The sequence below is a fragment of the Eleutherodactylus coqui genome, chromosome 8 (assembly GCF_035609145.1).
Source record: "Eleutherodactylus coqui strain aEleCoq1 chromosome 8, aEleCoq1.hap1, whole genome shotgun sequence".
NCBI classification, from domain to species: Eukaryota; Metazoa; Chordata; class Amphibia; order Anura; family Eleutherodactylidae; genus Eleutherodactylus; species Eleutherodactylus coqui.
In genome coordinates, this window is record NC_089844.1 from 184,329,340 (window position 1) to 184,350,264 (window position 20,925).

General features: G+C 46.7%; 1 protein-coding gene across 3 annotated transcripts in view; it reads left to right on the forward strand.

Annotated features, from left to right (window-relative positions):
* GULP1 (GULP PTB domain containing engulfment adaptor 1) overlaps positions 1–20,925 on the forward strand; it is a 308,401-nt gene that overhangs the window by 83,639 nt on the left and 203,837 nt on the right. For all 3 annotated transcript variants that reach the window (XM_066577081.1, XM_066577084.1, XM_066577085.1), the window contains exon 2: positions 5,444–5,654. The gene's annotated coding sequence lies outside the window, so the exon portion shown is untranslated. The remainder of the gene's footprint in view (positions 1–5,443; positions 5,655–20,925) is intronic.

The following is a 20,925-nucleotide window of genomic DNA, read 5'->3' on the forward strand; positions in this document are numbered from 1 at the left end:
ATAACTCAGAAAACTCCTTTAAGATTTGCACCAGCCTGATCGATCTCTACTTGCCCCCAGAGGTAAATGTATAGTGCTTGGGCAGCACAGTTTTGGAGATCCCTGCCCTTCTTCGCCAAGCACTCTGACGAGCTACTATGGAGTACGGCTGTTGTCCTATGTGCTGCCACGGGGTTCTTGCTATGGTTCTGTACTACAAGGTTATTCTCTACACTATATACCTGCATGCATAGCTGGCGTTGGCTACATGTGACCTTTGAGGTCGCACAGTGTGGGACGCACCAGGCAGACGTAGGCTTGGGGTAACCCCCCACCCTAAGGTCCACTGAGCTAGATGATAGTCTTCCTCCTTGCAACAACATCTTATGGAGCTACAGGAATCTACTGTGAACCTATTGTAGCCATGCATGACAGTTGCTTAGTTCTGCTACTGTGCTTGTTATGAGCTTGGTTCTGGTATTGTATCTATGCACAGAGATAAGTTTGTGCTGTATTTATGTACTGAGCTTGGTTCTGGTGCAGTATTTATGTACTGAGATTGGTTCTGGTGCTGTATTTATGTACTGAGCTTGGTTTGTTGCTGTATTTATCTTAGTTTGGTTCTGGTACTGTATTTATGTACTGAGCTTGGTTCTGGTGCTGTTTTTTTGTACTGAGTTATGTTCTAGTGCTGTATTTATGTACTGAGCTTGGTTCTGGTGCAGTATTTATGTACTGAGCTTGGTTCTGGTGCAGTATTTATGTACTGAGCCTGGTTCTGGTGCAGTATTTATGTACTGAGCCTGGTTCTGGTGCAGTATTTATGTACTGAGCCTGGTTCTGGTGCAGTATTTATGTACTGAGCTTGGTTCTGGTGCAGTATTTATGTACTGAGCTTGGTTCTGGTGCTGTATGTATGTACTGAGCTTGGTTGTGACGCTGTATGTATGTACTGAGCTTGGTTGTGGTGTGGTATTTATGTACTGAGCTTGGTTCTGGTGCGGTATTTATGTACTGAGCTTGGTTCTGGTGCGGTATTTATGTACTGAGCTTGGTTCTGGTGCGGTATTTATGTACTGAGCTTGGTTCTGGTGCGGTATTTATGTACTGAGCTTGGTTCTGGTGCGGTATTTATGTACTGAGCTTGGTTCTGGTGCGGTATTTATGTACTGAGCTTGGTTCTGGTGCAGTATTTATGTACTGAGCTTGGTTCTGGTGCTGTATGTATGTACTGAGCTTGGTTGTGACGCTGTGTGTATGTACTGAGCTTGGTTGTGGTGCTGTATTTATGTACTGAGCTTGGTTGTGGTGCTGTATTTATGTACTGAGCTTGGTTGTGAAGCTGTATTTATGTACTGAGCTTGGTTGTGGCGCTGTATTTATGTACTGAGCTTGGTTCTGGTGCAGTATTTATGTACTGAGCTTGGTTCTGGTGCAGTATTTATGTACTGAGCTTGGTTCTGGTGCAGTATTTATGTACTGAGCTTGGTTCTGGTGCAGTATTTATGTACTGAGCTTGGTTCTGGTGCAGTATTTATGTACTGAGCTTGGTTCTGGTGCAGTATTTATGTACTGAGCTTGGTTCTGGTGCAGTATTTATGTACTGAGCTTGGTTCTGGTGCTGTATGTATGTACTGAGCTTGGTTGTGACGCTGTATGTATGTACTGAGCTTGGTTGTGGTGCGGTATTTATGTACTGAGCTTGGTTCTGGTGCGGTATTTATGTACTGAGCTTGGTTCTGGTGCGGTATTTATGTACTGAGCTTGGTTCTGGGGCTGTATTTATGTACTGAGCTTGGTTCTGGTGTTTATTTTGCTGTTTTCTACATAAACAAAATCCAGACTTCCTACCAGTGCCATATATATCATTTTTTTACACGATCCCCCCCCCCCCCGCCCCAAATGAAAAAATACCCAAAACTTTGCATCAGTGCCATCTAACCAAAGGCCGACACTATACACCTATTTTTATGAGAGGCATCCCTATGAAGGCTCTCTGCTCTGAACTATCATACTGAGGCCTTGTTCAGCAGCGCCAATGTTGGTGAATGCGTAAACTTGCTGTTCTGAGTAATAGAAGGTCAGGCGATGTGAGGATATAAGAAGTAAGAGAGGAGATCTAGTGCAACGCCGTGAGTCTCCATGTAAACCATACGGCCGTGACATCACTTGGGGTTAATTGTGGCCGTTCTATTGGATACATATTCAGCGGTTTTCCAGCGTGGTCATCTGTTTGGCGGACAGGACAGACTGAAGCGTCACCTCTGCACCGGTCAGCAGCCCTGGCAAAGCAATAAATAAGAGATGAGGAGAGTCGTTAGCAGCGAACTGCGGTGCGAACCGCCGGCGCATCAAGCGCTGGGATCTGAGAGGCGAGGAGGAGGAGGAGGAGGAGGAGGAGGGTTTTTCCATTTTCTAAAGTTTCAACTTCAACCATAACGAGTAATTTAAGATAAATGTCATCGCGGCATTTTATGCTCCTTTCACCTTTTAGACCCACAATTTAGAGCTGAGCTGATGTAAATGGCGGAAGGTTTATTACTTAGAGATGAGCGTGAACCGGTCATAATAAGCATTAACCCCTTCACTCTGGAGGCATTTTACATTGTCTCTTTTATATCCCGACCTTCTAAGAGTTAAAACTTTATTTCTCTGTCCACAGAGCCATATGGGGGCGCTCTTTCTGAAGGGCAAGCTGTATTTTTTACTGATACCATTTAAATACTATTGTACCCTCATTGTCGGGGTTTAGTTTTTACGTTTGTGATACGGTAAATAGAATTTAAGAGTTGTACCACATTTGCAAGTTCTCCCCCGTCTGCAGGATATCAACGGGATAGGGACAACTTGCTGATCGGTGGGGGTCTCACCGATGAGACCACCATCGATCTCAAGAGCAGGGCTGCCGTATCGCGCTCTCCTGTGACTGCAGGGGTCAATTCTACCGTCGCAGAGACGTCACCATGAACGGGCCACTGGTCGAGGGTGCATGGTCAGCGCTCCATGCATTTCAATGGGCTTGACGGAAATAGCCATTCAGCTAGCAAAGTTCTGCCCCCTCCTATTGCAAAAAGTGGCGAAGGGCGGAGAGGGGGCGGGAGCTCAGAGCACTGCTCCTGAGCCGGCCCGCCTCATTCCCCTGCAGAAAGGGACACCGTATATCGGCCGGGCGTGAAAACCAGGCCGATATACGGATGTGTGAATAAGCCCTCAGGATCCAACAATGTAGAGTCCATTGTTTTTTTTTTTGTTTGTTTTTTTTTTAAACTTGTCTAATTTAGCAAAAGTAGTAAAAAATGGAAAAAAGAAAACCTTTATAAAACGGTATCGCTCTGATCCACATAAGAAAGTCATCTGGTTATTTTTACCAAATGGTGAACACCGTAAAAACAAAGCCCTCAAACAATGGCAAAATTTCTGGATGTGTTTCCATCTCGCCTCCAAAAAAATGTAATACTAGTGCTACCACATGTTATATGGACCCCGAAGTGCGGCCATTAACAATTTATGCAATTCGTCCACCCAAAAAAACAAGCCCTCCTACAGCTATGTCAATCAGTTATGGTTCTTGCAATGTGACATTAAAATCACTCGGTCCTTAAAAGGGTTTTCCAGGGAGAATACTACTGATGACTTATCCTCTGGATAAGTCATCGGACCCCTGCTGATCAGCTGCTCTGTGGTCTGCATGTCTTGTGACATTTCTTTTTCTCTTGCAAATATACTTGAGAAAAAGCTATTTAATAGATTTGCCTTCCTCCCAATCGTCTTCTATGGTTTCTCCTGCATTATTTGTTAAAGGGCCAGTGCTCTCAGTGTGAATTTTTTTTACTGTTTATATAATTGAAAAATAGTTTGGGGTTGTTTTTGCTTTCCTTGGCAACCAGTCTTTCTGCCTCCTCCTTGTCCATTTTGATATTTTTCTTACATGCTTTTTTTTCCTGTATGTTTTGAGCGCTTCTTCACTGCCATCTGGTTTTAGTAATTTAAACACTTTCTTTTTCACTTACTGCCCCCCTTGCAGTCTTGTTGAGCCACATTGATTTCCCTTTATTTGTAGTTCTTTTATTTTTTTAAAAGGGTATGAATTGCTCACACAAGGTATTTAGGATGTTTTTGAACATCTCCCATTTGTCGTCGCCTGTACTGTTATTTTTGAGGACATTGTCCCATTTAATGCTGTTAAGAATATACTGATTGTGTGACTATTTAGACTCCATTTTGTTTTTTCAGCCATGCATGGGCTTTTAGTTATCCTGGGCAGAGAGCTAAAGTGAAGAGAGATGCTTATTGTGCATCTGGGAGGGGAATCGGCATTCATGATTGTGTAACAAAGTCTAACTGTGTATGTTTCAGATTGTTTATACACAATGTGTTTGCTTTTCTACCTCATGACGGGACACGTTGGCGTTGTTCTTTCTTGATGATTATGAAATGAACATGCGGGCATTTGTGCTAGAATAGTATAGAAGCTTGTACTTTCTTGAGCTAAGACAGAAGCTCTTCATACAAGCGAGGGGACGCTCTACTTGTCGATCTAGTTCCTAGAGAAGGTTTCCTGTTTTGGTGCCGTTGAAAGTGGGCTTCTCGGCTGCTGTTGTACAAGTCAGATGATGATGCTTCCTAGTGATGTGATGTAAGTTGTGATTTTTATCCTTTTGTATATAGATCATTTACAAAAGGAGGACAATTATTCATCACTCAATCATCAATTAATTTGAATAAACCTATTCTCCTTCCATATTGTCTCACTCTCTTTGTGGGCTCTTGTTGAATGAGGCAGAACATCACCTGCTGATGCTTCATCAGTAACAGCTTTTGCTCGTGCAGATTTTGGTTTATCAGTGGCAGAACCTTTTCCCTAAAATTTGTGGGTAATGTAAGGTCTGGTTGGGTAGTGTTGGTTGAAATTGGCAGTGATGACACATGTGCTTCATTCACCTGACATAAAAGCGATCTCAACTTGTTCTGCTTGAGATAAAGCCATCATTTACCTTGACTCTAATGAAGAAAAGTCACTGTGTTAACATGAGAATGAATAAAGTTATGCTAAAATGAAGAACACCCTTGTCTTGCTAATGTAATTCTCAGTCAGTTTGATTTATCGCACACCTACCTTCCCACTGGAAAAATCTGAGTCGAATCCAAGAGGGCAGTATTCAAAATGGCCGTCATGTTGGGGACACTGCCTAACATACTCACCCCATCCTCCCCTTTCCCCTACCCCCATCCTGCAGTACAATTGCATCACTGCCTGACCAACAGTTTTCATTCTATATGGGTGCTTTAACACTTTTGAGACGCCCTACATCTTAATGTATTAAAGTGTCATAAATTGTGTGTTTTAAAAAGTTGTTGGGTTTCAAAAACCCATTTTAGATACTTTATACAGAAATATCAGCGTAGCCTCAAATAGGTCTTGATTTTTTTTTCTCTGAAATGACACATTGTTAATGTTTTCCAGGGTGACGCTAATACATTGAAGGAGAGAATCCACTCGGACGCACAACCGCAAAAATCTGGATATTTTAAAGTAAAGAACATTTTGGAATAGGAGCCGTCATTTTTTTGTGCTCAGATGTGGAATTAGTACCAAAATCAAGGTTGGTTTTCCAAGAACGCCAAGACAGTTGAGAAGTGTTTTGTTGTACCCGGCTCGGGCATCTGGGACACAGGTAAGATGCTACTCTAAAGTGCTCATAGAAATGAATGATGATAGGTATGTCCGGGGGAAAATAGAGCGCCACACGCCAGCTTGTTGGGAGAGAAAAGGGGGCAAGAATAGTAATGGAGCTGGCTGGGCTCTTCTCAACTGATGGTTGATGGATGGTGGTCCGCCGCTTGGGAACTTTGTTCATCCGCTGATTGTCCAGCCTGTTGACGAGTGCTGATCAGGAGAGGAAGTGGAATAGCAGTGCGGCGCTTTCATTGATTTCTGTTGGAGTGATGCTGGCACCCCAACTTCCTTCCCTGTCCACTGATGACAACATCCGTCCCACTGCACTAGATCGGATGATCAGCCGACTGACAGGGTTCCCAAGTGGCGGACCCCTAACATCAACCATTGCTAAGTCATCAGTTGTAAAGATTCCAGGCCTTTAAGAACTGTACCTACACGAGCCGTAAGGGCTCGTTCACCCTGCTGTCTTGTCCTCCATTCTTCTGTTCGGTCATTGGAACGGAACTGAATGGTACCAGATGGACGCCCGATGACTATCATAGGGTTTGTCTGGCTTCTGTCCTGCTCCCTGGGATTTTCCCAGATGAAATCGCGAAGCATCCTGCACTATTTTGTCTGGACTTTTAGGGCAGAACAATACGAAGCCCCTGAATGGAGCCCTTAGGCAGAGGTCAGCGAGCCTAAGCTGTTTTGAGATTGCTTGGGATCAGGTAGGTCTTCTCATTTAGGAAGCTTTCCATAATGGCCTCTCCAAAAATGAAACCTGTAAGTCCTGACATTTATTGTTTGCTTCCAACGGCTATACATATAATTGACAATTCTGTAAGCCGAAGCGATTTGTTCATCTCCGTGCCTCCGCCTTTGCTGGCTGTCTTGATCTCTATGTTCGTATTGTTGCTCAAGGACTTCAAAGCTCACCATTTGCTCTTTGTTAGGCTTCTTTTGCCACTTGGGGTCAATGTCTTTGAAGTCTGCTGAAACTAGGGGCTGGAATACAACACGATTCCCTTTGTATTGTGTAGGAAGAATTGTGGTTTTAGGCTGTAACACTGCGTGGGGACTGAGCGATCCTAATTAACAGCTCGTTGCCTCAAGTCCGTTAGAAGACAAATGAAAAATTTATTTCAGTATTGGAGTTAAAGAGGTCTGTAACAGACTTTCTGGGTATGCTGGTAAATGTGCGCTGTTATGTGGAATGCTCCGATACCTTTACTTTGTTTCAGTAGGTCTCCATTTTCCAGATCTAGCTCCTTAAGCCCACCGCGCGCTATATGTATATTGGTGGGAGACCGCCTGATGGGCCGCCCACCTCTGCCGGTGGTCAGACTCTCTCCCTGCCCCAGTGTGCTTGGTGGGCTTTCTCCCAGGTGCTGATCTATAGTGGCAAAGGGGGACTCTGCGATCCCTATAGGTACGCCACTGGCAGTGACAGTGCCATGCATGATATTAGTATACATAGTATGTTAGGCCATAAAATACATATGTCCTTCCAGTTCAGCCTACTCCTTCCCGACTCCATTCTGGCAATCAGAATAATCCCGGATCACCGGCCGTTCTGAAGTAATTATATACTTTTGTATCGCTCAATAAAGGTGTTCTTGTGCTCTTTTATTGAATTTGCCATCACTACATCCTCAGGCAGAGAGTTCCACAGTCTCACTGCTCTTACAGTAAAGAACCCCCTTCTGCATCCTCCGCTCAGAGCGCTTGGCTGTATAACAGCCAGGCTCTCGGAGCGTGGAATAGCTGGATTCAGAAGACAAGGGGCCCCGCTTGTCTTCTGCATCCCCCGCCCGGAGCGCAAGGTGATTGCTCAGCGTTTGATCACCTTGCGCTGTAAATTGCACAAAACGATTATCGCTCAAAAATCGCTCAAAAGATTTTTTGAACGATCATCGTTGTGTCTAAACCAGGCTTAAGGTTATAAAAGTATACAAGACCATTAACTTCCTGGAGTAGCCGACAGATCTAAGAGACAAGAAGATACAACATCAATTGCTGCTCTACGATGTCTGGCGTCGGCTTCCTTGACAACTTGACGCTCCCTTACAGAAAATATAATGATGAGGTTCAGCTATAAGAAGCCCCCCAATGAATCCCCTTGTAAAGCCGGGATCCCAATAGTCCAAGGATTGTTTACAAACCAGCCGCACGTAAACGGCGAAGAGTGCGTGATACACGTTCCTGCGGTTACAGAAATGCTTGTCAAGTAGCTGATCACATGATTGGGTCTGAAGACAGTCACAGACTTGCAGGGAATCTGTCAGCACTTGGGAGGGTCTCACAACGCCCCCTGCTCCACATTACTGGGGTAGAGCTGGTTACTTCCTGCACAGATCACAACAACCCCCAGGTACACCTTACTGGGGTAGAGCCGGTTACTTCCTGCACAGATCACACCGCCCCCCGCTACACCTTACTGGGGTAGAGCCGGTTACTTCCTGCACAGATTACACCGCCCCCTGCTCCACATTACTGGGGTAGAGCCGGTTACTTCCTGCACAGATCACACCACTCCCTGCCACACCTTACTGGGGTAGAGCCGGTTACTTCCTGCACAGGTCACACAGCCCCCTGCTCCACATTACTGGGGTAGTGCTGGTTACTTCTTGCACAGATCACCCTGCCCCCCAACAACACCTTTGGGTAGAGCCAGTTACTTCCTGCACACATCACCCCCCCCCCCCCCCCCCCCCCCGCTACACCTTACTGGGGTAGAGCCGGTTACTTCCTGCACAGATCACACCACCCCCCGGTACACCTTACTGGGGCAGAGCCGGTTACTTCCTGCACAGATCACACCGCCCCCCACTACACCTTACTGGGGTAGAGCCGGTTACTTCCTGCACAGATCACACCGCCCCCCGCTACACATTACAGGGGTAGAGCCGGTTACTTCCTGCACAGATCACACCACCCCCCGCTACACCTTACTGAGGTAGAGACACTTACTTCCTGCACAGATCACACCGCCCCCCGCTACACATTACAGGGGTAGAGCCGGTTACTTCCTGCACAGATCACACCGCCCCCCGCTACACCTTACTGAGGTAGAGACACTTACTTCCTGCACAGATCACACCGCCCCCTGCTCCACATTACTGGGGTAGTGCTGGTTACTTCTTGCACAGATCACCCTGCCCCCCACTACACCTTTGGGTAGAGCCAGTTACTTCCTGCACACATCACCCCCCCCCCCCCCCCCCCATCGCTACACCTTACTGGGGTAGAGCCGGTTACTTCCTGCACAGATCACACCACCCCCCGGTACACCTTACTGGGGCAGAGCCGGTTACTTCCTGCACAGATCACACCGCCCCCCACTACACCTTACTGGGGTAGAGCCGGTTACTTCCTGCACAGATCACACCGCCCCCCGCTACACATTACAGGGGTAGAGCCGGTTACTTCCTGCACAGATCACACCACCCCCCGCTACACCTTACTGAGGTAGAGACACTTAATTCCTGCACAGATCACACCACCCCCCGCTACACCTTACTGAGGTAGACACTTACTTCCTGCACAGATCACACAGCACCCTGCTACACGTTACTGCGGTTGTGCCGGTTACTTCCTGCACAGATCACACCACCCCCTGCTACACCTTACTGGGGTAGTGCCGGTTACTTCCTCCACAAATCACGCCACCCCGCGCTACACCTTACTGGGGTAGAGCCATTTACTTCCTGCACACATCACAAAGCCCCCCGCCACACCTTACTGGGGTAGAGCCGGTTACTTCTTGCACAGATCACACTGCCCCCCGCTACATGTTACTGGGGTAGAGCCGGTTACTTCCTGCACAGATCACACCACCCCCTGCTACACCTTACTGGGGTAGTGCCGGTTACTTCCTCCACAAATCACGCCACCCCGCGCTACACCTTACTGGGGTAGAGCCATTTACTTCCTGCACACATCACAAAGCCCCCCGCCACACCTTACTGGGGTAGAGCCGGTTACTTCCTGCACAGATCACACTGCCCCCCGCTACACGTTAATTGGGGTAGAGCCGGTTACTTCCTGCACAGATCACACCGCCCCCTGCTACACGTTACTGGGGTAGAGCCGGTTACTTCCTGCACAGATCACACTGCCCCCCGCTACACGTTACTGGGGTAGAGCCGGTTACTTCCTGCACAGATCACACCACCCCCTGCTACACGTTACTGGGGTAGAGCCGGTTACTTCCTGCACAGATCACACTGAAAACCTTTTCCTATATGGAATAGTCATGGATATTAGGATTGCCCCAGGAGTGGCAGTGAGCTGAGGCTTGCTGGGCACAGATCCAAACTTCTTCCACTGTACGTCTGACCACTTTCTGTCCGCGGGGGCATCGGGGTGTTATCTTTTGGGTACTTGAACTCAAACAAATATTGTTGCTCTGGGGAGTAATGCAAACTTTTATACTTTATAGCTGCAGCAAAGTTGAAAGCTATCCTACAAACTTGACTACAGTCAGCTGCACCCCGTTTTAGGCTATTTCTCGACAAATTAGCCTTTCTGTTCAAAATGGACGGAACTGAGGCATCACTTTACAAGGAGCAAATCTTTCTTCGGCACGTGGGAAAGTTTCATTCTGGTGCTGCCTCAGAGAATTAGAGACCGATTCGGGGGTTACTACTATTTAACTGCCTGGTTTCGAGAAGAGATGATATTGATGGTGCCCCGGGGTGATGCCCTGGGCAGTGGGGCAGGCCGCATCTGTACAGCTTGGCCAGTTTAGACTTCGTGGCGGTCCCTGAGCAGACAGAGGTGGAGAGCGCAGGAGGCTGACTGTGTGGGGGCAGGTCTGCCGTTGTTTTTCTCTGCTTTAGTTCATGTTTTGTGTTTTTTGCCGGATCGGCTGTGCATAATTACACCTTATTCATCGATCGATCTGCTCTTGCCTGATATGTTTTAATTTCTCATCTGATTTTGCCCGCAGTTATATTTTGTGCAATTAATATAATGGACTTCAGTCATGTGAACCGAGTAATGAAGGAAAGAACTATAAAAAATGTGTCTTTAACCCCTTCCCGACACGCGCCATACATGTACACCGCAGCGGGCCAGTAGTATGTACGGCGCTGATTGCCAGGGATCTCAATAGCAAAGCCTTCAGTAATCAGATTGGGATTGTAGCTGTAAGTGACAGCCGCGGCCCCGCTGCGATCACTGGGATGGAGCTTAGCTCCGATCTCGATGATTTAACCCTTTAGATTAAAAAAAAAGTTGAATTGATTTTTCTTTTTTTTTTGTTTTTTGACAGCTCTGCTCTTAAAAATGCACTAAAAAAACATCAAATGAAGTTAAGGCATTCAACTCTTTAAATGACACATGTCAGATTGGAAAAATAGGACCTGGTGAGGAAGGCTAAAACTGGATGCAGAAGGAAGGGATTAATGTATACAGAATATTGGGGCTCTTGAAATATATTCTAAAAACGTAATACATATTAAGGTGACCAGACGTCCAGATTTAGGCAGGACCTTCCCACTTTGGCACCCTGTGTTCAGCCTTCCGCCAGGACCCCAGCGGGACAGCCATTTGTCCCGCTTTCAGGACATCTGGTCACCATAGTGATTACCAGCTGGGGTGCTGCTGCTCCTCGCCAGTAATCATTTTACAGCACCACGGCAGATGCACACACTGATGGCAGTGTGTGTGCATCCGGGATCTTCCTCCCCGGATCTCTCCTCTTTAGTTCCACAAGAGGTGGCGCTGCAGCTGCACACACACTTCCTCCCGCAGCAGTGCCGAGAAGGGGTAGCGGTGCTCTGAAGACCAGGGATTGGGTAATATCTGTTACATCGGGGCTCTACTACTATTGTGGGGGTCACTGTTACTATGGAGGTCGATATAAGAGACACTGTTAGTAATAGTGTCCCCTATATCAGCCCTAGTAGTAATAGTATTAGCATTGAGGGCTACTGTGGAGGACACCATTACTAGTGTGGACTACTGTGGGGGTCACTGTTACTACTGAGGGCTACTTTGGTGTCACTATTACAACTGATGGCTCCTGTGGGGGGGTCACTATTGCTACTGAGTGGGTCACTATTACTACTGAGGGGGTCACTCTTGCTACTGAGGGGGTCACTCTTGCTACTGAGGGGGTCACTCTTGCTACTGAGGGGGTCACTCTTGCTACTGAGGGGGTCACTCTTGCTACTGAGGACTATTGAGGGGGTCACTTTTACTGCTTAGGCAATTGTGGAGGACACTTAAAACTGAGGGCTACTGTGGGGTTCACTAATACTACTGAGGGCTACTGCGGGAGTCACTATTGCTACTGAGGGTGTCACTATTGCTACTGATGACTACTGCGGGGGTCACTTTTACTGCTTGGGCAACTGTGGAGGACACTATTACTACTGAGGGCTACTGTGGGGGTCACTATTACTACTGAGGGCTACTGTGGGGGTCACTATTACTACCGAGGGCTACTGTGGGGGTCACTATTACTACCGAGGGCTACTGTGGGGTCACTATTACTACCGAGGGCTACTGTGGGGTCACTATTACTACCGTGGGCTACTGTGGGGTCACTATTACTACCGAGGGCTACTGTGGGGTCACTATTACTACCGAGGGCTACTGTTGGGTCACTATTACTACTGAGGGCTACTGTGAGGTCACTATTACTACTGAGGGCTACTGAGGGGGTCACTCTTGCTACTGAGGGGGTCACTCTTGCTACTGAGGGGGTCACTCTTGCTACTGAGGGGGTCACTCTTGCTACTGAGGGGGTCACTCTTGCTACTGAGGGGGTCACTCTTGCTACTGAGGGGGTCACTCTTGCTACTGAGGGGGTCACTCTTGCTACTGAGGACTACTGAGGGGGTCACTCTTGCTACTGAGGACTACTGTGGGGGTCACTTTTACTGCTTAGGCAATTGTGGAGGACACTATTAAAACTGAGGGCTACTGCGGGAGTCACTATTGCTACTGAGGGTGTCACTATTGCTACTGATGACTACTGCGTGGGTCACTTTTACTGCTTGGGCAACTGTGGAGGACACTATTACTACTGAGGGCTACTGTGGGGGTCACTATTACTACCGAGGGCTACTGTGGGGTCACTATTACTACTGAGGGCTACTGTTGGGTCACTATTACTACTGAGGGCTACTGTGAGGTCACTATTACTACTGAGGGCTACTCCGGGGGTCAATATTACTACTGAGCGCTCCCCGGCTTCCGGTTCCCATAAAGTTCATGTTCCAGTTTCTTGCACAAGGGCATGGCCTCCGCAGCAGTTCCCAGCTGAGTGCTGATTGGCAGAATAACGCGGTTCAGTACTGATGAGCGTATATAAAGGATCTGCTGTGTGCATCATTCCCTGATGGGAGACGAAGTGTCTTCATATTTGGAAAATAATACAATTCAGCTTAAAATTCAAAATTGAGAAGAGAGTGAAAAAACAATGTAGACTTTAATCTTTGTGGATTCTGCCAGCTTTAAGCTCTCGGATGGCGGATTGGTGTTAGTATTACGGGAGCGCTCGTGTACCTGTAATACGGATGTATGTCTCGGCCTGACCGCAGGGTTTATTGCCCCGGACTCAGAGTATTGTAGGGGTTTATGATGATCAGGTCAATAAACCCTGCAGTCGGGCCGGAACGCACAGTCCTATAAATGTGCCCATGTGAACCTGGCCTTAGAGTCCGAGCAGCAGCATGGTATATGCCATTTCAATACGCCTTAATGAATATGTCACCCAGTGAACTTCTTACTACTGAGAGCAGCAGGAGGTGGAGGCTCCCTACTTATTGACCTCCTCACCCGACTCTCAAACTTACAAACACAGCGGGCATACTATATTATGATAACCGTAATCATGTGACAGATGTTCCGCTTCTGTGGGCCACTTCTAATGGTCCCTTTACATGGGCCGGCAGTCGGGTCAATGACTGCACGAGCGCAGATGTCACCGCAAAGGTCGTTTGCGATAATGCAGATCGGTTAGACTGACAGACTTCATCGCGGCTTCTCGGTGTGACCAGTAGAGCAGCAGGAAGTGGAGTAGAAGCGCAGCCCTTCCATTGATTCATTGGGAGTGAAGCCGAGACTCCCACTTCCTTTGCTAACTGCTGATGACCACGGCCGGCCTCCTGCACCGTGGGTCGGACCATCAGCTCATGCGCGAACGTCCAGAATGTCAGCCCCTGTCTGTCAACTACTGATAACCTATACTGGATAGACCATCAGTTGAGAAGAGGGCAGAAAACACCCTTATTAACCCGTACAATAATTAAAAAATACCTATAATTCCATATGTTCAAAAGTATCTGATAAAACTGATCAAAAAAGTCATATGTTCCCCGAAAATGGTACCAATGAAAATGTTTAGTTTTTCTGTGTTGACGGCTTGGAGGCCCTCAGGCGCCCTTCTCAGGTCGGCTCTCCGTTCAGCACTTACTACCGTTCCAAGACTCTGAAGATGGTAATTTCTGGTGCCGGAGCCGCAGCCTGACACACTTTATTTCTGCGCTGCAAGGAGTTGGAATACTTATAAGAACTTCTAATACTCTTAAGCAATTTTTCACAGCTACAAATACATAAATGCCTCTGCCGGCTGGGAGATAAGTCAGAAATGTTCTTTGATGGATCAGGTTTAGTTTTTACACATAAAGCCTTTTTTTTCTGGATAAGGAATCCCTTCTGCTCCTCCACAAGAGTTAGCGGGGCGGATTAAGACGACAGTCGGAGCTGCAGCCTGTTTCTCTGTTCCCAGCCTGACTTGGCAGTATTACGAGGACTATGGTATACATGCAGGGCACCTGTGCTTACCACGCGGTCATGGAGGATGTCCAGAGTATGCAGCCTGTAAACCGCCACTAAGAAGCGGTAGATGCGCCATCAATAGTAGTAGGGGGTTACTATTTACCATTACGTGTGGAGCGGTTTACTCGTGGGTCGGGAGTGGTAACATCTCTCCTTGAGGAGAGCACCAAGAAGGTGAGTGAGGAGACTTATAAGGCCATCCATGCGCCTCTGGGTAATATGCAGATAAGGAAGATGGAACAATACTTCTACAGCGCCACCTAGTGGATGGCAGCATTCCTTCAAATCAATGCTTGACCCTTTATACAGGTCTGTAGAGTAATGATTCATACGGCGCAGTTTAGGTTTCTGTTAAACCTGCACCACATTTTGCGACCGTTTTCAATTCAGTTGCGGTTAAAAACGTTTCCGGTTATGTCTGCACGTGGTGCAGCCATTGGCGGCCGCGGCTGGCGGAGGTTCATCAGCGTGGGAACGCAGCCGCAGTTGATGTTCTGTTTTTCCGTTGCCTTACTCAATTACTCAGACACATGTTCAGTTTAATTAGCCCATTAATTACAGCACAAGGACAATGTGCTAATTAAATAGATTCTGCTAGCAAATAGGAGAGCCGTTATTAGTGTGATGGCAGCCGGCGCCGCAGTCACACATCCCGGCTCATCTAACTGCGGTTCAGCGTTACGTACAATATTCTACAAGTCTTTACATTATTGGTACGGAAATGTAAAAGGCTTAGAAGCTTTAAAATAAAACAAAGGGAAAATGAGAAAAAATGATGAATAAACACACTTGTATAAATGTGCAGCGCAGTTTTAGGTGTTCCTACAAGTCATTAAACGCTTACTCCCATCTCGGGAACCATATTTCAATGTATTTGAAATCACAAACCAACGCCCTCGCCCATAAGATGTTTGTTTCCAGAGTGCTCCGTTCTCCAGATACTGCAGGTATTGATTCCTCTGATTGTTTACCGCTCGTTGCCAGGGAAACAGACCAACTCTTCTATGGAAAGAAATAGAGTATAGCGGTAGCTGGTGGCCGGGCTGAAGGCTGGTGTGCATGCGCTCCAGAGATCCTGGCCACCAGAATCGGTTAAAAGAGGTGCGCAAGCACCAATCGCCTCTGCTATTTCTTTCCTCAGAAGTGGTGGTTTGGTTCCTCAGCAACAAGCAGTAAACAACCAGAGGAATCAATGGCTGCAATATCTGGAGAACGGAGCATGGCCTGCCTTAGCTATGTGCGACCAGTGCAGTTGCACAGAGTGCCAGCCACTGGCTGGCAGAGGGCAACCAGGCGGATGCAGGCTCTGGGCAATCACACCTTTAGGTCCGTCCAGCTAGATGTTCATCCTCCGCACAGCAGTATTTTCTGAAGGTACATGAATCCTCCTCCTCCTGGCTTGGTCTCCCCCCTCCGAGGTGTCACTGTCAGCCCATTGATGCCCCCAGCATTGAATTGCTTAGTTCCACCACTGTATTTATGTTATGGGCTTGGTTATGGTGCTGCATTTATGTTATAAGTCTGGTTCTGGTACCGTATTTATTCACTGAGTTGTTTCGGTGTGGGTACGCTGCTATCTTGCTGCTTTCTGCACAAGCAGAATACAGGCTGACCGACAGTCGGCTCAATTGAGGCTACAGTCACACAGACGGGGATCTTACCTGAGCCTTGTGTGTTGCAAGACTCTTAATATGAACTCTGTTCTTTTTAATGTACTCCCCCCCCACATTTTTTAATTTTTTTCTCCCCTCTCAGCGATGCTGTGAGGATAAAAATTGCAGCATGAAAACCGCGTGTTGGCAAGCACCTTACCGTGCTGAGTTCCTTGGCCCAATATTGCACTCACCTGTGTGAATGTAGCCTCGTAGCGGAGTGCTGTCTAACCGAAGGCCAGCAGTGCTTGTATGTGGGCATAAAACTAAGCTCACACACAGCAGATTTTTTGCAAAAGCTTGTACCGTACATGTGGCATACGCTACGGGGCCGCTAAGGGGGTGTCTCACATGAGCGGATTTGAACTGTGGATTCCGCGGTGATGGTCCATGCGGATAATACACGGGCATTGAAATGCATGGACTTTCTTCGCTTCACTCACACTTGCGGGTAGGAATTGCGGATAACACGAGCGGAATAAACTTCGTAGATGGCCAAGAGAAATAGATAGACAAGCGGCTCGGATGTACGTTTTCGGCTGAGCATGCTTAATTCATTCCAATCAGTAGGGGGGCGGGGTAAATTAGTATCAAATAGACGGCAACATCGACTGGAAGCGGCTTGTTCTTCAGTCATACATTTACTTACACAAAGACTTCTTGTACCCAGAGACTAACTCTTCACAAGGCACGATGGCCGCTGCTTCTTCTGCCTTACTAGAAAAACGTAAACGTTGAGGCTCATCCAGATCCTGCGAGGTAGACGATGCCCTGTCCGAGTGCAGTGAACCCCACCTACTTTACGTCTGGACCTCCTGCTCCTCCGGCAGCCACCAAGGATTGTTCTTATTTGACCATCTAGAATAGGCTCTTACCTCGAAGGTTCTCCCCATTGTTGGGTGGATGCTCCTACTGTCATGCCGGTAAGTAACCCTAGCGTTGTGTATTCCGTAGGGCTGTTCCAGGTACGGGGGAAAACTGTTAATAGAAACTGTATTTTCTGACCTGTTGGAGATCGTAATGTAATAGAAGCGGTAAAAGAGAATCATTGCCTAACTAATGCAGTGATATTCAGATGGTCACAAAAGACTGTATTACAATCTTAAAGGGGTATTTACAAGATTGACTCATCACTTATCCAACACTTACCTGTGGGGATCTCGCCAACGATTCTAAGAATGGGGGTTCTGTGTCCCCTCTTCCCTCACTGTGACCTGGAGATCCAGTGAAGCAGCAGTTGGCCAAGCCTTATGCTGATCCATTACTTTCACTAGGGCTGATGGAAATAGACAAGTGCAAGCGCTCAGTTATCTCCAACAGTTCCATTCATGATGCATGACCGCCACTCAATTTAATCCCCAATTGTGCAGTGAGACCACAGGGAGGGGAAGCGGTGAGCATAGGCGGAATAGGCAGAATTATATCACCTATTCTCTGGATAGACAAGTCAGTCTCGGGAATGCACCTTTAAAAGGAATGTATATATACTTCTATTACGTTACGATCTCCAACAGGTCAGAAAATAAATTTTCTATTAAACAGTTTTTCCCGGGTACCTGGAACAACCCTATAGAATACACAACGCTATAGTTACTTAAAAAGACATAGACAAACTGGAGCAAGCTCAAAGAAGAGTTAACAAGATGGTGAGCGGTCTGCAAATCATGTACTATGAGGAACGGTTAAAGGATCTGGGAATGTTTAGCTTGCAGAAGAGAAGGCTGAGAGGAGACTTAATAGCTGCCTACAAATATCTGAAAAGTTGTCAGTGCAGAGGGATCAGCCCTATTCTCATCTGCACAAGGAAAGACTAGAAGCAATGGGATGAAACTGAAAGGAAGGAGACACAGATTGGATATTAGACAGTGAGGGGGATCAATGAGTGGAACAGGTTACCACGGGAGGTGGTGAGTTCTCCTTCAATGGAAGTGCTCAAACAAAGGCTGGACAGACATCTGTCTGGGATAATTTAGTGATCTTGCACTGAGCAGGAGGTTGAACCTGATGATCCCGGAGGTCCCGATGACCCTGGAGGACCTGATCATCCCAGAGGTCAGAGAAATTCTAGACAATGCAGCATCACCTCCCCTGTGGTAATACTCTGGTACAGCTCCGTGTCTCTACCAACATAACCAATGTCATACAGCCGGCAGTGTGGAGGAGCAGAACGTCTGCAAACTTCATTGACCAGCCCAAAGTCCAGATCTCAATTTTATCGAATGTCTTTGGGAGGAACTAGAATACCATATCCATGCAAGACCAATACGCCCATCATCCCCCTTATCACTATCTGAAGCTCTCCTCAAGGAAGGGAGCCAAATCCCTCCACACATCTATGGAAATTTGGTGGAAAGTGGCTGAGGAGGGTCACTGAGGTCAAAGGTGGCCCAACACTGGATTGATAAATGGGAATAAAATACATTTTCATCACCTTCTATGTGCGTCCCAGGACTTCTGTCAGCGTAGTGTTTCTTCAGATATTCTGTTATTCCAAACTGATGAAGAGACCTACATAGCTCTGGAAGCTCGCTGTGAGATCCTTTTTTCTAGATTGCCAATGAAAGATTTCATATCTACAAGATTTTGTTTTGCTTACTGAGAACTGACAAATATTTGGCTTATCGAATGTTTGCTGATGATTGTCCCATGTAAATAAGGGAGTAAATGGCTGACAAGCGAGCAAACACTCATCTGTTGGCTCATCACTTTTTGTGTGGGCCAAAAAGTAGTAATTTGTGCCGCCAACAAGACTGTAGCCCGGCAGTTTACATCCGCCTGGGTGAAAGGCCCTTTAAGCGAGCGTTGATCGACTTGTTTTATCATCGCTCACTTCTCACTGTCCTGTGTAGAAGACCCCTCAGGCATCTCCTTGGAAGGTGAAGTAAGTTAGTTTTGCTAGTGGGAGGACAGCCCAGGTTTGCCTGATGAGATAGCTGGGTGCTTATTGCGAAGGTTTGATTTAATTCCGCTTACGGCATTGCTGGCTGTCGTCAGCGCTGCTCCTGCGGTATACATCCGTGATTGGAGTGGTTTCCTGACAGATTATGTGATTAGATGCTTATTTTGGTTGGAGTGCACTTCAGGCTCTTCTCATCAAGGTTACTTCTTAAATTATCGCTGCTGTTTGGTGGCAGAAATGAAGATCAGACTATTTAGGTAAACTTTTTGAAATGGTGGATAATTCAGCCGGTGATTATTTCACTGCCGGCAGCTGTAAAAGGAGCTAATATACAAGTTATAAAATACTAGCGGAATGGTGCGGCTTCGCGCGGGTCTGTCTCATGTAATTGTTTGTTGTTTGCTTCTGATATGAAGCCAACACTTTATAGCACCAAATTAGTCTCCCAGGTACAGAAGGCGCTTCAGAAGGTTGTAGACGGGCTTTCAGCTCATATTTGCTTTTGTATCCAATTTATTTGTGAATATATAGACAATGGCAAATCTGAGGGAGCGGAAGCCCAATCTAAAACAGAAGAGCCCGATTCACCTATGTGCCAAATTTGGTGCAGTCGTTTGGCTGTACATAAAGAGCAGGCAGCAGAAATTCATTTTAGATTATATAGATTATATTATTGTACTGGTTACTGTCTACGAAATAGAACTCGAAGCCAGCCATCTGGAGAAAGTGAGGTGGGTACCAATTTGACCAAAGCCATGTAATAATTGGATATGGCTGGCAAATATGCTGCCTTGTGTAAGGAGGATTTATGTGTTTACCAAGGAGAAGACAATCAGATTTCGTGTAGAAGTCTGGGCCCCTAAGAGAAATACAAATCACACCAGCCTGTTGCTGGTGTGATTTGTATTCAAATGTATTCAAATGTGTATCTGGTTTATATACCATAAATGACATCACAGGAAAAGTACATACCTCCAAAATTACTAAGAATACAGGATAGGTTACCATTAAAATGATTAACATAAGTTACACCGTTAGGGCTTATTCAGACCACCGTATATCAGCCAGGTATTCACGCCGGCTGATATACGGCGTCCCTCTCTGCAGGGAGAGGAGGCTGGAAGAGCCGGGAGCAGTGCACTGAGCTCCCGCCCCCTCTCCGCCTCCTCTCCACCCCTCTCCGCCCCTCGGCACTATTTGCAATGGGAGGGGGTGGGACGAAGCTTAGCTAGGTCGCACAACTTAGCCCCGCCTCTGCCCCGCCTCCTCTCATTGTAAGTAGTGCAGAGGGGTGGAGAGGGGGCGGGAGCTCCGTGCACTGCTAACCACTCTTCCAGCCTCCTCCCCCTGCAGAGAGGGACGCCGTATATCGACTGGCGTGAATACGCCCTTAAGGTGTAACTATAACGTAAATGAAACAGTTATGAATCCCATACCATTCACTGGTATATAGAAAAAGGTTTTGTTTAACCCCTTCACTACTTATACTAGCAGGATGCTATATCTTCCTAGTCTACAATCTAATAGCAAAAACAATTAACTGATACATTGATCTACAATTTTTTTAACACCTTGCAACAGAAATACTCCCAAAATTAAAAAAAAAAAAATTACCAATAAAAATTGTAAACCTATATCTATGGTTTAAGGGGTTTTCCGATCTGTTAGCAAATACAACAAAACACCTTCACTTGACCTTTTCTCCAATTTTGTTAGGAACGTCAATTCTTCAATTTCTCGCGATGCAAATTCAAAGCATTATGGTGACATGCTAACAAAACCCTCCAGAGGCTGTAATTCACATCACAGCCCCTTGCTGGCCACATATAGTAACATACGGCATACACATCTCCCAACGGAGTAACTCAAAAGCACGTTTTTTGTTTTTCTTTATCAAAGCTGGTCATCTCACGGCGCTCATCTCTGCATTAGTCAGGTCA